General features: G+C 37.5%; 1 protein-coding gene across 19 annotated transcripts in view; it reads right to left on the bottom strand.

Annotated features, from left to right (window-relative positions):
* RBFOX2 (RNA binding fox-1 homolog 2) overlaps positions 1 to 15,909 on the bottom strand; it is a 238,749-nt gene that overhangs the window by 66,429 nt on the left and 156,411 nt on the right. The window lies entirely within an intron of this gene.

Raw genomic sequence — 15,909 nt, 5'->3', positions numbered from 1 at the left:
AAATCAGATATTGCTAATTAATTCTCTTCTCAAAATCCTAGATTCTTCAGTGCCCCCAGTCTCAAGCCCTTTGTATGAAAGTCATGCCCCTCGCACAGTTCATCTATTCAGCTTCAATTCTTGCCATCAAATATTTGTTGAGTACTTATCATGCATTATTAGACACTTTGTACTAGATATTGGGGAAACAACAGTGATTAAAATGACAAAGTTCCTGCCTTTACAGAGTTTACATTCTAGTAGGGCGAGATGGATAATAGATAACACACAGGGAAGCAACACAAGAAACAGGTGGTGTGGTATGGAACAAAACTCAGCAACAAAGGTGTAGGGGAGTATCGGTGTTGGAGGGATAGAGGACCACTTTTTGATACACAGGGTGGTCAAGGAGGTAACACTTGAGCAGACACCTGAAGAAATTCAGGGAGCGGGCCATGTGTCTGCCTGGGGGGAAAAGCACTCCAGACGAAGGGAACACAAATGCAAAGGCTCAGAGGTGAAAACATGCTCAGTTTATTCTAGGAACTAGGATCAAGAAGGTCCATGTGACTGAATTGGAATAAACAAGGAACAGAGTGGCAGGAGATGACATGAGAAAAGTGGCATGGGGGAAAGAGCCATGTCAGGTGGAAATTTTCTAACACTTAAGGCCTCTGAAGGGATCTTAGCTTTTACTCTCTAATGAGTGTTCTGAGCAGAGAAGAGGCAGAGATTTCGGTTTTAAATAGATGACTCCATAAAGGTAGAAGCAGGCAGACCAGTCAGGAGGCTATCAAAGTAATCAAACTGGGAGATAACAGTGGCTCGGCCGGGGGTGGGGTAGGGGGTTGGGGGAGACTCTTATGTGTACCAGTCCTGGAATACACCTTGTGCTGTTTTACCCTCTCATTTCTCTGTACCTGTTATTCTTTCTGCTTAGATAGCTGTTCTCTTTTCTACCATCTGGCTAACTTATATACAATCTTTAATATATAATTTCATTTACTGCTCTCTGAGGTTTCTCTGATTCACCCAAAAAGGAAAAAATCATCTCCCTCCTCTTACTATCCCCCGACCCTGACAACCTCATACTGAACTATTATAGTACTTCTATCCTATTACAATTATTTGTTTACATATCTTTTGACTGTATACAACACTCCCTTCGGATGGACTGGACAGAGGAGTAGTTCTATACAACCTCCCAGAGGACTTCTGAAACCCAGTCCTCAGCAAGTTCTTTCACAAACCTCAGCCAGCCTTTCTTCCTCGTTCTCAGTCCCCTTTCCTCATCCTGCTTTCCTGAGATTGTACTCCCTAATAAAGTATTGGCAGGTATGGTTCTGTCTCAGGCTCAGTTTTCTAGGGAACGTGGGCTATAAGGAAATCACCCAAGTCTTATCTTGTGTATCTTCCATCTTCGTGTCTTAAAGCTCTGCATTTTGGGGCAGTATCTTTAACTCTACTTTCTATCCTTCTATGGCATGTATTCTTTTGACTATCATGCTCCTAATCTCCAGCGCTCTTTCGCATTCTCAAATTGTTCCCTTCTCATCACACCCAGTACTGGTTTTGTGAATGTATTATCTTCTTGGATCTGACTATATTAGTTAGAATGCTTCTTTAAATTCTCCTCTGTTCCCCAGATTATCTGTTTCCCCTAGGGTCAGGTTTTCCTTTTGTTTCTTTTCTCTTTCATGCTGAAAGTTCCTCTCCTATGACTAACGATCATCATGCACTGGTGACCCAAGTGTAAGGACTTGGCTAGCTGCTATGGGTTTCCTCTGCTGTCATGTAAGGAAATCTATTTTCTTATTAGGTCTCTCCCTGGAATTAAAATTCTAACTGGGAACTCAGTATGAGACAAGGAAGAGCACGGGCAACTGGCAGGCTTCATTTTAGTGTTCAATGCTAGGAAAGTGTGGAAGGCCTGCCTCCTGTCCCTGAAACATCAGGAAGGGCTGCCAATATCTAATACAAAAATAATTAAATTTCCCCAAATATTGAGATCAACTTATTTGGAGTCAAAGAGTCTAGAGTTTTTGTTTTTCCTTTTTTTTTTAATGCTGGAGGAAGAGGGCAGGCAGCACAGTAAATGCTGGCTACTTCCACTGGGAAGGGGTTGAGTTGTAAAGGCTACAGCAATGCCAAGTAGTTGAGTTATCCCTATATAATGCACCCAGAATCCCTGTTTTCCATCCCTTCTTCAATCCTGCTCTAAGCCTGGAGCCCCTTTGGGGTTCCTGCTGGGCGGACCAGCTTCCATACTACTCACAGCCTCTTGGTACTGATTTTCAGGCTTTAGCTTCTCCTCCATTCATCCATCAACTGGTTCCCATTTACTTTATCTTTTCTAGAAATTTGTTTGACTCTTGTTTATTGATAACCTCACTCTTCACCCTTTTCTATTTGCTGTTCCTGGTTTATTTCTTTTTTGCACTTCTATGCTGTTATTTCAGTGGAGTCTTACAAGAGCTGGGAAGCGAGTAAAAGTATCTATCATCCTGACCTAGAAATGACTTATTTTCTGAAAAAGATTTCAATCATAAGGGAGCTCTAGAATTCTTGGTTCCTTTTTAATTTTGAGAAAGAACATGGGTTAATGAACTACTACATTTCTTTAAAATAATCCATTAACAACACTAAAATTTACTAAAAACAAACTTGAGAAGCTTAAAGGAAAATGAAAAGTGTTACTACAATTCTTGAAACAGCTCTTGTACTTAGGATTCAGTAAATTAGATACATTTAGATCACAGGAAGTAAAGAAACCCGAAGAAGTAGCAGAACTAAATGTGCACTTCGAGTCATAGTCCAAGTGCCATCGACAAGTACATCCAGCACTATGTGCTAAACGTTATTCTAACTCCTGACAAAACAAAAGACTTTTCAAAGGTCTAACCACTAGCAGAAGATAAAATAAAACAAAACAAAAGTCAAGTATTTACCGATCAGAATGCCTAACTCTTCATCTCCCTCTTTCTTCCCAAGTGGAATAGTGGCCAAGGTCAGAATGCTAAGGGAGGGAAGACATTTCCCGTTACCCTATTGACCTCTAACATGGATCAGTAAGACAGGCCACATTTTCCAACCCCTCAGGAACGGCAATGAAATATAAACTAGCCACTGCAATATTTAATCTTTTATCACAATGAGACAAATAAACCTACAAAAGAGTCCTATGCTTGGAGAATTCATGAAAAAAGCTATCATTAATAAGCAGTTATTACTAACCAGGAAAACCTGTCTCAGACTAAGGGAGGATACTCAACTTAAGAAAGATGGCATGCAGAAAACCAAGAATGGAGATCTAAAATCAGAGTTCCTCTATACTTCAACGGTTGCTTGGTAACGTTCCCAGATTTCACTCCAGATTTCCTATCTTTTCAAATGAAGTCAAATGCTCAAAAACCAAACAAAAACAGAAAATCTTCAAGCATTCTTAAAAAAAAAAACCAGAGCATTTTTATTTTCTCTTCTTACTTATTATCTTTCTCACTTAGAACTTCCTTATCATTAGCACATCAACTAGACTATCCAGCTTCACTCAAGAATAATTTCCAGCAAAGAATGTGCAAGATACATGAGTTTAACTTTTTACTCATTTTAATATTTCCCCCTTTAGGAATGAGGAGCATATGGATTTGATATTTTAGCCTCTGCAGACTAAACATCTTTTGTTAAAGGTCTGAACTTCCTAGAAGGATGTACTGACAGTAGAAAGAATACCAGATGGAGAACTGGCTCCAATTCTGCCATTATGCTGCCAGATGACCTTGGACAACTCACTCTGGTTCTGCATTCTGATTTGTAAAATAAAGTTTACTCTAGCTCTAAGAATCTGATTCTGTGATAAAGAGGCCTTATCCAAGGGACAGAATAGAGGAGGAGGAGGAGAAGGAGGAGAAAGAGGAGAAGGAGGAGAAGGAGGAGAAGAAACATTAGGTGTATTACCATGTGAAACTGTATTTTCTTTTGTAACAGTCAACAAAGTACCATTAAACAGCTTTTCTGTTTCCTTGACCAAAGTGGCTAAGAGCTGCTCTAAAAGCTAATGCTTTGGTTTCTCTTATCTTGCACAAATGCTCCCATATGAAATACTAAACCACCAGACTATAAAACCTTTGTGCCAAGATAAAATTTTAGGAAATGAAAGTTATGCATAGAATAGTCAAATTGATCAATTCTGCGTTTATCCCAAAGGAATGTAAGGCTCCAAGGAAATTAGCAGACACTTCTCAAGGTTTGGTTATAAAATTTTTCTTATACAAAGAAAAGTAAATAAATATTAAGACCTATATCCTTATTATACTTAATGTAATGGTTATCATAAAAAAGGGTAGAAATAAGCTAAACATGGGTTCAAACCTAGGCTTTGCCATGTATAGTTGTATGACTGTAGATAAGTCACTTACCCTCTCAATGCCTCAATATTTTATTTGTAAAATGAGGACAGTTACCTAATGGAGTATCCATAAGAATTAACTGAGATCATGTATACAATTTTTTTTGCTTCTGACTAAAAAAAAATAAAATAAAAAAAGTAGTAGAGATAATAACTACCTACTGTGAAGGAAGAAGGGAAAAGGGTAAGAGTATAAATATGGTCCACAATATAAACCAAATAGTTGAGTTATATCTTTAAAGTTTTTCAAGTTCCTTTTCACATAAACAGTAACATCAATAAAAACTGGGTGGGGGAGTTTACATTCTTTTTACTAAAGGCTTTATATAAAACGCAGGCTAAGTGAAATTAACCCAAACAGAACACTACATTCCCAGTTTCTCAAAAATGTCTCCTGGTTCCTCAAGAGAGAACACTTTTAAAGCATATATTTTGCTATGCTAGCAAATGACAGGCAACCATTTTGACTTAAGAAAGCTCTAAACAGTGCCATCTATATTCTCTAGTACGTCCATGTTTAGTTCCATAGTGCCCTCACCCCACTGCAAAGTCTATATAACCTGAAAACCATTTAAACAGCGATGGCTGAAATTCTAAATATTGCTTACTGAGGCTTTCTAAAGTTCCATAAATTTTAGACTGATGATCATCATTTTCACAGTCCAAAGTGCCCCTACCTTCTACACTGTTGAAGTGAACAAATGGTACTTTGACTTTTTTCCCTCCCTATTCTATTAGAATTGCAATGACTGGTAATCTATAGGAGAAAAGGATCGTTCTCCTTTTCTACAACAGACCACAGATCATGTTCAACTACAAAAACAGAGACGCCCATTTTTCCTGTGATCTTATCCATGTATTTTTATTAAAGAACCATTTTTGCCTTTGATTAGATCAGCCCTAGACTCTCTGAAATTACTCCACCACTGAATCTCATTTTACACTCAAGAATTTGGTTCTAGATTCAGATAACATCTTGCATTACACACGCGCGCGCGCGCGCACACACACACACACACACACACAACGTATGCCACAGCCTTTCCTCTCACTCTTCCCCTTCCTGCCAAACTCCCCAAACTAATTCTTTCCTCATCTGAAATTCTAATGGTACTTTACTGACATCATATTCATGTAATTTACCATATCCTACCTTGTATTTTGATTATTTATGCATCGTATGCATTCTTCTCCATTACTTGAAATTACTGTTCAGCTATTTTTCATTCATAAATTAGGAATATATTAAATGAAGTACTACGTAATTTTCGTTTAAAAATAAGTGGGCTCATTTCTGCTTCCAACCAGAATGGAGTAACAAGGACCAGACTTATCTTGCCACCTTAAACAACTAAAAAACAGAACAAAAGATGTGAAACAACAACACTCAAGACAGTACAGCAGGCAAGGAAGGACAGTGATTCCTGAGATAGGAAAAACCAAGGTGAGCTTCCTAAGTGCCCCAGCTCACTGCCTGGAGAAAGCTCCCAGGCTGCGGCACAGAGAAGAGAAAGCCAGGCAGAGCCTTGTGGTCTCCACGCGTCGAGGAGACAAAACTTGAAGTCCAGGGAAGCCAAGACAGCTAGAGTTCACAGGGGAGAGCCTGCAGAAGAGAGAGCTGCACAGAGAGAACTCTGAAGACCTACAGAGAGTTCCCCTGAAGTACTTAGTTAAATAATAAGAACATGTGAGAAACTACCTCAGGTTGGAGAAAGGACCACCTGAAAGAGTTAAAGGGAATAGTTCTAAGAGCTCACACAGTGTCAGGAATACAGCCTGTTCCCCCAAAACAAGAGTAGAAAACTTGATAATTTAAGGAGCATCAGTTACAGTACTAAGAAGAGTCTTGCCTCAATAGTGAGGAAAAATTAACCAGAGACTAAACACAGCTCTAGTCCTATCTAACAAGACTTAAGAACAAATCCTGAAAGAATTAAACTATTTCTAAGAAACTCAGCTGTGCTTTACACAAAGCTCAAGAATTAAATATATACATATATAAAAATATATATATAAAATCATGTAGCATCCAACAAGGTAAAATTCACAATGTCTGGCATTCATTAAAAAATTACCAGGCATTCAAAGAGGCAGGAAAATACAACCCATAATGATGAAAAAAACAATCAATTGCAACTGATCCAGAACAAATATAGATGTTAGAATTCACAGACAAGGACTTCAAACATCTGTATTCCATATGTTCAAAAAAACCAAAAAAAAACCAAAAAAAAACAAAAACTGTGTGTAAAAGAAAAATTGAGCATGTTAAAAGACATGGGATATATAAAAAAGATCCACATCAAAATTCTAGAGATGAAAACTATTGCCTGAGATTTAAAAAAAACTGAATTGGATTAATGGCAGATCAGACATTTCAGAAGAAAAGATTAGTATACTTAATAACACAACAGAAACTATCCAAAGGAAATATACAGAGAAGAAAAAAGACTAAAAGCAATGAACAGTGAGCCTTGAAAATGACATGGAATGGTTACGGTCTAATATATACCTGTATTGACAGTTTTTGAAGAATCTAACTCCTGGTCATCTTGAATGGAAGGAAAAGGAGAGAGGGAGATGGTCTGTAGTCAATCTAACACATTTGGTATATTTATTATGGGCTGCCAGTCCCTAAAATTTCATTGTTATCTTTTTACTTTCTTTGCCCTTTCCACACTTGTTGGGGTCATACTCTTCTTCCTTCTTTCCTGACCTCTCAGGAGGCCAGCGCTCCTGTGCCACTCACTCCCATTCTATCTTCTGGATATTCACAGCCTTCTACTGAACATTTATAAGAGATTTGTGTGTTCCCCAAATAGCCATTTATTCCCAAATCCTCCATTCTTCTAACCAAATAAAGCATCCATTTCCACAAATGAGTTAACTAGTTAAACACATTGATTCAATCAAGAAGTATTATTAGATACTAAATTGAACCAATATAATAATAAACACAGGCAATACAGTCCCAGTCCTGAAATAAACTATAGTTTGATGGAAAAACAGACAAAAATATTAACAATTACAGTACCACATAATATGGGCTAAGAGAGCAATACATATACAATGCAAATGTCACAAAAAAAGAAACAACTCTGTGAGACAGGCAAGCTTTCTGAAGTAGGTGAAGTCTAAGCTGAATCTTTAAGGCAATAAATTAATCATGTGGGTGAAAAAGGTATTCTGGCCCAAAGCAGTAATACATGAAAAACAGTACATGAAGAAATATGTGAAAAGCAGGAAGGTATAAAATATGGCATATTTGGGGAGTTGCAAATGGCTCAGATTTGGGGGTAGAGGGGAGGGAGAAAGCAAGTGCGGAAATGAAGAGAATCTTCAAATTTTCTGGAAGGAAAAATGAGAAAGCAAGTCAGGGGTTTCACCCTAACAGGGATCCAAGATGACCTGTGAAAACTGCTAGAAGCTGTGTCCCTGTCATCAAGCTATACGGGAAAACTTTTCCGCTTCTGAAAAACAGGAAGGACTGCATCCCTCTAAGTCAGGGGTTGGCAAACTATGGCCTTGGCCCGAGGCTGGCCCACCACCTGTTTTTGTAAAGCCCGAAAGCTAAGCATGGTTTTACATTTTTAAATAGTTAAAAAAATTCAAAAGATGTATATTTTGTGACATATGAAAATAATATGAAATTAAAATTTCAGTGTTCATAAATAAACTTTTACTAGACCATAGCCACATCCATATCACTGATGACTACCTCCACATTACAACAGCAGAGCTGAATAGTTGTAAAAGAGATAGCATGGCTTACAAAGCCAAAAATATTTACTATCTAGCCATTAATAGAAAAAGTTTATGGATTTCTGCTTTAAAGTTAGGAATCTTTCAAAAATCTCATCTCCTTCAATTAAGTCTCAGCTTGTCTGTTCAAAACTTCTTACAAGAAATCTCATAATATTAGATAAAAGACTATAGTTACATTATTTATGGGTATAAAAGTATTATTTTAAAAATTTCATATAATAATTATTGATTTCCAATTCCATATTTTATTCTTAAATAGTCTTATATATATGAAATATCAAATTTTGGCTGTAGAACTTTATCCTGCAATTCTAAATAAATTAAATATCTCCAGTTACATGATTTCAAGTTACAGTTTTTAAAACTATATTTCCTTTTGTTAATAGCAGCCTAGTTATACCTATTTCCTGAGCCATTAATTAAGAAATGTTACTCTAGTATTCTGAAACTGACAGCCCTTTGAAAAAATTCAAGAGGCATGATGAAAAAAATAACATGCCAAAGTAAGCCAATCAGAATATTTCTATGGCATTTGATTTATAATAAGTATTATTAAATCAGATTATTTTTTAAGGGTTTAGTTTATTTTTTGATTGTGTTTTACTTCTAGTGTCAACAGAAAAATAAGATCATGATTTACTGTTGCTACTAATTTAAAAGACTCTTTAATTCCCAATTTTGGCTTTTCAACACTCTTTTTTGATATAATTTCAACATTTCAAGGGAAGTGATCAAATTTACTTTTGCTGATTTTTAATGTCAATTATTGGTCCAACTGGCATCTTCAGAACAGTATTTCTAAAAAATAAGTTTAAAAAATGAAAATTTCAGTGTTAGTAACCTTTGGAGGGATCTGGGCAAGACCTAGAGGTTAGAAGACAGGTAAACTCTTGCCAGTCAGAGAGCATGCTTTAAAATGGAGAAGAAAAACAATATTCTACTTAAGAGTTGAGGGTAATATATTTTCATTTTTGAAGTTACAAATTGCTGGCAACACTACATGGCCAATAAGCTATGAAAACTGAGTAAAGTCAAACATGTCGTCAAAAAACAAAAATATGATAATAATACCCATAACTACTTAGTAATTAGATCTAAATGATAAATCATTCATATAAATTGATGTAATTAGTCCAGGACAGTAAAGACTCTTGAAACCATATGTTTTCATGTCTATGAGGAATAATTCAAGGAGGTAGGGAAGATGAGTAAAGAGAACAGAAGATTAAAGGGAACAGTTAGCAGTTATCTTCAAATACTTGGGTTTTATGAAGAAGAGAGATTAAACCATTCTATGTGACTCTGGATGACAGATCTAGAAAGAATAAGACAACAATGAAAGACTTCAGCTTACCAAAAGGAAAACTTCTAATTTTTAATGGCCAACAATGGAACTATTTATCTTATGAAGCTGGTAGTATAATGGAAGAGTATACAAACTTGGAATTAAATTGGATCTCAAATTTGAAAACTACCTCTGTCCGTTCCCAGAACTACAAGGTTGTTTGACCTCTAGAATCTCCAAGTCTAACGTATGGGGAAAAAAATGGGAAAAATACCACCTACCTCAAAAGGACAAGTGATATATGGTGTGAATATAACAACTGCTATGTACATAAGTATGATCTGTATATAAAATTGGTGCAAAGCAGGTAATGCAAAAACAAGAAGTTATTTTACCAATCAGTAATCATTAGTGGTGGTTAGGAACAGGGAAGCTGGAGCCAAACTCCTCGTGTTTAAATCCTCATGTTGCTGACTTGGCCAAGTTACTTAACCTCTTGGCATTCCTGTTTCCTAATTTCTACAATATGGACATTAATCGTTCTTATATGGCTGCTGAAAGGAATTATATAAGGCATTGACGATAGAGCCTAATCCATAATACGCACTCTATAATGTCATCTATTATTATTATGTAATATTATAAAAATGAATTCATTTTGTTCAATAGTGAATTCTCTGTTACTGCAAGTATTCCATCAAAGACTTGAACAAGTCAGCAATGGAAATTCCAGAAGTGAATCACAGTCTTAACTAAATCCATTCACTCACATATTCAACAAATATTAACCAAATATATAATACCTACAAGGGGCAGGAGAGTAGTGGTTAAGAGTATAGATTCCCAAGCCAGTCTGTGGATATGAATTCCCATAGCATCTCTTAGCAGTTTGTAAATGTGGGCAAGTTACCTAACCATGAGATGCCTCAGTTTCTTCTTTTGTTCTATGGGGATAATTATAGGGTTGTTGAGAGGATTCAATGAGCTAACACAGGTAAAGTGCTTAGCACAGTACTTAATAGTGATACATCGTATATAAGGATTAGCTGATTAGCTATTATTTTGACTACATACCAGGCACAGTTTTAGACACTGGGAATACAACACACTGCTGACAAGGTCCCTGACTTCATAGAGCTTATATTCTCTGGAGGGGTGGGGTAGCACCAATAATAAACAAACAAATAAGTAATGACAAGCACTAAAATCAGTGATAAGAAAAAGCAAGGGGGGAGGGTATAGTTCAAGTGGTAGAGCGCACGCTTAGCATACACAAAGTCCTGGGTTCAATCCCCAGTACCTCCTCTAGAAATAAATAAAGAAATAAAGAAATCTAATTACTTCACCTCCCCCAAAACTTCTTTTCAAAAGTTAAGAAAAAGCAGGTCAAGAGGATAGGGAGCAACTGGGGAATTCAAGAAGAGACAGGAAGGTCAAAGGAGAGCTCTTGAGAAGCCATGTGGATATCTGGGGGAAGAACATTTTGGACTGAAAGAAAAACAGAAGGAAACTGAGCAGGAGGATGCAAAGCATGTTAAAAGGAATAGCAAAGAGGCCAATGTCACTGGAGCAAAATAGGGCAGAGAAGGGTAGCAGAAGATAAGATTGGCGAGACAACCAGGTTCCAGATCAGGCACGGCTTTAGAGACCAGAGTAAGGACACTGGATTTTATTCTGAGTCTGAAGGGAAACAACTGGAAGGTTTCAAGCACAGGAGTGACAAAATCAGACTTGCATTTTAAATGATTCACTCTGGCAATGACCTCTAATGAATTATTTGACTCCAAGGTTCCCTGAATTCAATCATCCTACTAGTAATACAGGACATTTACATATCTAGAAAATGGAAAGAATACATCATGATAACAGACTGCAGCATTTCTGACTGCCTAGAAGTTGAGCATTCAAACCCAGTAACAAAATTGCTACATTCAAAACAACAAAGCGTTTACTACAAGGGCACATTCCATTTGTGTTTGTTGGATTTCACATATGAAGTGTGAAGAAATGTTTAAGAAAGATTTGATGGTAGTTTTGGAATGTTGGGGACAAAAAGAGTGAGGAATTATGATTCCAGAAGGAAACACTTGAGACACCAAAAATGTCAGATTCCAGAGAGGAACTAGTACATCAAAAGGATGCTGGGGGGCTAGCAGGCTGTATCACCACCATGACTGTATTACCACCATGACATACCACTTACAGATGCCCAAGAAACAAACCAAGGATTGGAATTATATTTAGAGAAGTTAAAATGTGAGTACTCCATGAACCAAAAGTCAACAAAGAAATGAAAAGTGTTCCCATTTGGCAATCGGTTTAGATGTGAGTTTGAAAATTCTCTGGGAAGAATGGAAAACTGGAGAAACAAAACCAAAACTCTCAGCTAAGCCACTGACAAGGATGAGGACTGTCATTTACCTTCAACACGGAGGTGTCCTCTGCAGCAATACAAACTTGAATAGCAGATTATCAGACACTAAGCTTTCCTAGTCTGCAAAACTAAGAAGAAAGATAGAGGAAAAAATAAAGGGAAGGGGCAAAAAAGGTGTGTGTTTTGATGTGTGGGAGGTGACTGGGTAGAAAAACCATTTGATAAGTCAAAATTGCTCAGATTTAATCACATTTACGGAATTCTGCGTATCTTTTCAGGGGAACTAAGTGATTTTTGGAATAGTAATATTTTTCAAGAGTCAGTCTTGGCTTTGGCAAGGAAATGGTTATAACTGAAGATATGGAGCAATGTAGAAGAATTCAGAAAGAAACCAAATCTCTGGAAAAAGTGAGGCTTTTTTTGGTTCATTGTAAAGGAACATAAATTAGTCTCAAACCCACAATCTCCGCCTACCCCCCAACTTCCCAGAGTCCTGCGCAGCCCATAGAAAGTGGAAGTGTGCCAAAATCAACAGTGTGGGCCAAAGCTCTGTGGATGAAGGGTGGGATGAGGTTCGGGTGGAACTGGCAGGCAACCGAATGGAATCACTTTAGAGCAATGCCACAAAATGGAGACAAAATAATCACTGAGGATTTTCAAAATTCACAGAAAAGGGGATATGCTTAGCAAAATCACAGACTCAATTCCCTACTCCAACTCATTTCATAAAACAAAACAAAACAAAAGCAAAAACAAAACCAGAAAGGATAAGGGAAAACGAAACAAAGCAAAACATACCTGGATCTCTTATCTGTCTTTACTTAAAGCATAAAATACCCTCCCTCTTCTCTCCTCCCAGCCACCCTGGAACAGAATAGGGAACTGGCAGCAGCTCAGGTGAAAGATTTCGGCCTCCAGCTACAAAGAGGGGAGATAGCAGACAATGGAACTGGTGATTCATTACAAAAGAATACACTCCAGAGCGGCCTGTGGCCACATGGGCTCACTGCACTATTTAAAGGAACAGCAACCCCCTTTCCAACCTCCCTTATTCTTAACACCTTCCCTCCTCTTGGTCCTGATGGAAAACAGATTTTGAAGAAAATGCCAGCAAAGCACTGAGCTGTCCAAGAAAGGGAGGGCTTTGTGTTCCACAGAAACTGGCAGTCTTATGCTATAGTAGAGTACAAAAATTTTCTTTCACATCCATACTGTAAAATCTTTTCCTCTGCCTAGTATACTTTCCCTTTCAACAACAAATAGTATAGTATTTTCTTATTTATTTACAATTTTGTTTTTCTAAGTTTACACATATTACGAGAAAGATTTCTCTCTTCCTTCCTTTTATTCCACAGTTATTTTCACAAATGTGAGGAAATGCAATAATTTGGTTCACATGCTCTGAAATAAGAGAGTATCTCAGTGAAATACTCTTACAACACATACATGAATAAGATATACCTCAAGTCATTTTTCAAAGTCACATGAGCATGCCTGTCTACTATACTATAATTTGGTGATTAAATTGCCATTTGCTTTTTTTTTTTAAAGCAAAGCTCTAATAACTTATTGTAAATAACAGAATCTTATTAAACTAAGAACAGACCTTCTAAAAGTAGAGCATATGTAATAAAGCATGCACACTGTGCAACTACTGATATGGATCCAAGCATGTGATGAAAATGTTATCCACCGAAAGCCCTTCCCCTTCTTCCAAGTGAGCGATGGAAATTATGGGACACAGAAATGTAAAGATCAAAGATGCAAAGAATCTAAGTGACAAAATGGTGAAAACACATCTAAATACTTCTCTTAATACACTAGTTAAGACACTAAATACCGTTTAACTTTGATAAATTGAACCCCACACCATGTAGACATTTTCTATTCAGAAAGCTTATGTGACAGATGATTATCAAATTTGGGATTTCATGTCTGCTTGAAAAACCAAAAACTACCCCCCAATCCCAAGGAGAAAAAAAAAAATTGGACAAATAAAGATTTGGCCTAGCTGGCTACTTCCTTTGATTTTTTTTTCTAGATTACTAACAACTATGTATATTACATTAACATAGAAAGTGTATAAAAAAACACACTGGAATACTGAAGATTCACAAGTTTGACATTCTATACGTTCCATTTGTATAAATTCAGGATGGGCAAAAATGACTTATTCTTTCCTTCAGCATTCACACACATGGAGAAAATCATAATGGTTTAAATTAATCTATTAGAATTTTTAAGCACCCAAAAGACCCCTCTTCCCAGTTTCTATTTATCTCTTCTGCTTCACTCCTAAAATTATAGTTTCCCTAATTACTGATTATCAAGACCATGATACTAAGTGTGCAAATGCTTGTGCATTCGTTCCAACTTCTGCTTGCACACGCTTACTCAGCTCCTCTAGAAACTAAGGGGAAGTGCTCCAAGAGGCCACGGAAAACCTCTGATTACAAAGAGTCCTAGTTTAGATACCTCTTTCACTGATTTAAAAATACATATAATGAAAAGTCAAGTAGTTGAAAAGGCTTCAGTAACAGCTGACAAAGAAGAGAGCCGGTACCCTCTAACATGGCCAGTTAATAAAAATTGAATGAGGGCTCCAAGGTTAAGAAGTCTCATCTCCCAAGAAGCAAAAAGAAGCCAGAAACAGGTTTTCTCTTTTTTAAAAAAGTAAAGCAATATTTCAAAAGGGTTAATGAGGCTGATGATAAAGGGATGAGAAAATATTTCAAGGGTTTCTCTACTTTCCAGAAGAGGGAGTGGTTCCTTAATAATCTCCAAACTCAGATCTGGTGAAAAACTACTTTGGAAAGATATATTCTTTGCAACTTCCCTTTCCTCTGGGTCACACTGGGAAATCTCCCTAACGCTTCACCTCCTTCCAAACAGCACTGCAGGGCATTATATAACATTTAACGGAACAGGGTTCCAGCTCCTAAAATGATGCCTCCATCCAGATAGCCAGCTGACTCTCTCGCCCTCCGGTGGTGACTTAGAGAGGAAAAGAGGAGAGAGAATACAAAAAAAGGGCAACCTCCTTAAAAGGAAAGCACTGTCCAGTGATGAAATTTCCCTACAGAGCATAAAACCCTGGAGTGAAACTGATCCTAAGTCTGAGATGAAAGGACACGAACGTTTCACAATGCAAACGATCCTCATTGATAAAATCCAGTCTCATCGTTTCCTCCCAACCTATATATAAAGGAAAAAGGGTAAAGGAACATACAGAAGGGTGCCAAGAAGAAAAATAGCACTACCAGGGAAATCAGGGAAGAGTATTCACCTTTCCATTTGTCAGGAATGACTTGCTAAAATGCAGATTTGATACAGCCTGGCATCACCAGAGAGAGAGAGAGAGAGAGAGAGGGAGGGAGGGAGGGAGGGAGAGAGAAATCAATCTTCCATTTCCTACTCCTTCTCCTTCAGATGTCTTTTAATGCCCATGTGTGACTGTCATTTATACACTCAGATTTGTTCTCCTGCCAGAGAGGTCTCTACCTGCCTCTACTGCACCTGGATGCTTCTATGGTCTCTACTGAAAACATTCTTTGCCAGTAACAAAGACATGAAAATGAAACATATTTTTTCTAGCCTTCATTTTTAATAAGCCATTTTTGGAGCGAAGGCAGCAAAACTGCAATTCCATAGCCAATCCTGAGAAAGCAAAGTGAATTAGGAATCAGATTTCCCTATAACACAAATTCTTCTGCAATTCTTTAAAGGAAGTCAATCCCTCGCCCCTCTTTTAGGCAGTCTACAAGAATCTCTTCCTACCTCTGCAGTCTCTCTCTCCCTCTCTCTTCTCAGAACCAAGACAAAGAGGTAGACAAATCCCCACAGGGTCTTTCCTGAGCTACAGCTGCACAGTACAGGAAACAGGAATCTGCTATGGAGCTGGGGGGGGGGGGCGAAAAAAGGATACGGATACCCCCCCCCCACACACACTTACACTCACACACACAGACTCACAACAGGCACTTTTCAGCTGGTAAGAGTAATTCTGGCCTTTTCTAAAAAGACAATAATTAAAACTCTGGTGATTATGCCCCACCCCCGTACTTTATTTAGATCTCAGAAACGAGAAGAGAAACGAGAAAA

This window comes from Camelus dromedarius, chromosome 11, assembly GCF_036321535.1.
Source record: "Camelus dromedarius isolate mCamDro1 chromosome 11, mCamDro1.pat, whole genome shotgun sequence".
Classification (NCBI taxonomy): Eukaryota; Metazoa; Chordata; class Mammalia; order Artiodactyla; family Camelidae; genus Camelus; species Camelus dromedarius.
This window is presented reverse-complemented; position numbering and strand designations above follow the sequence as displayed.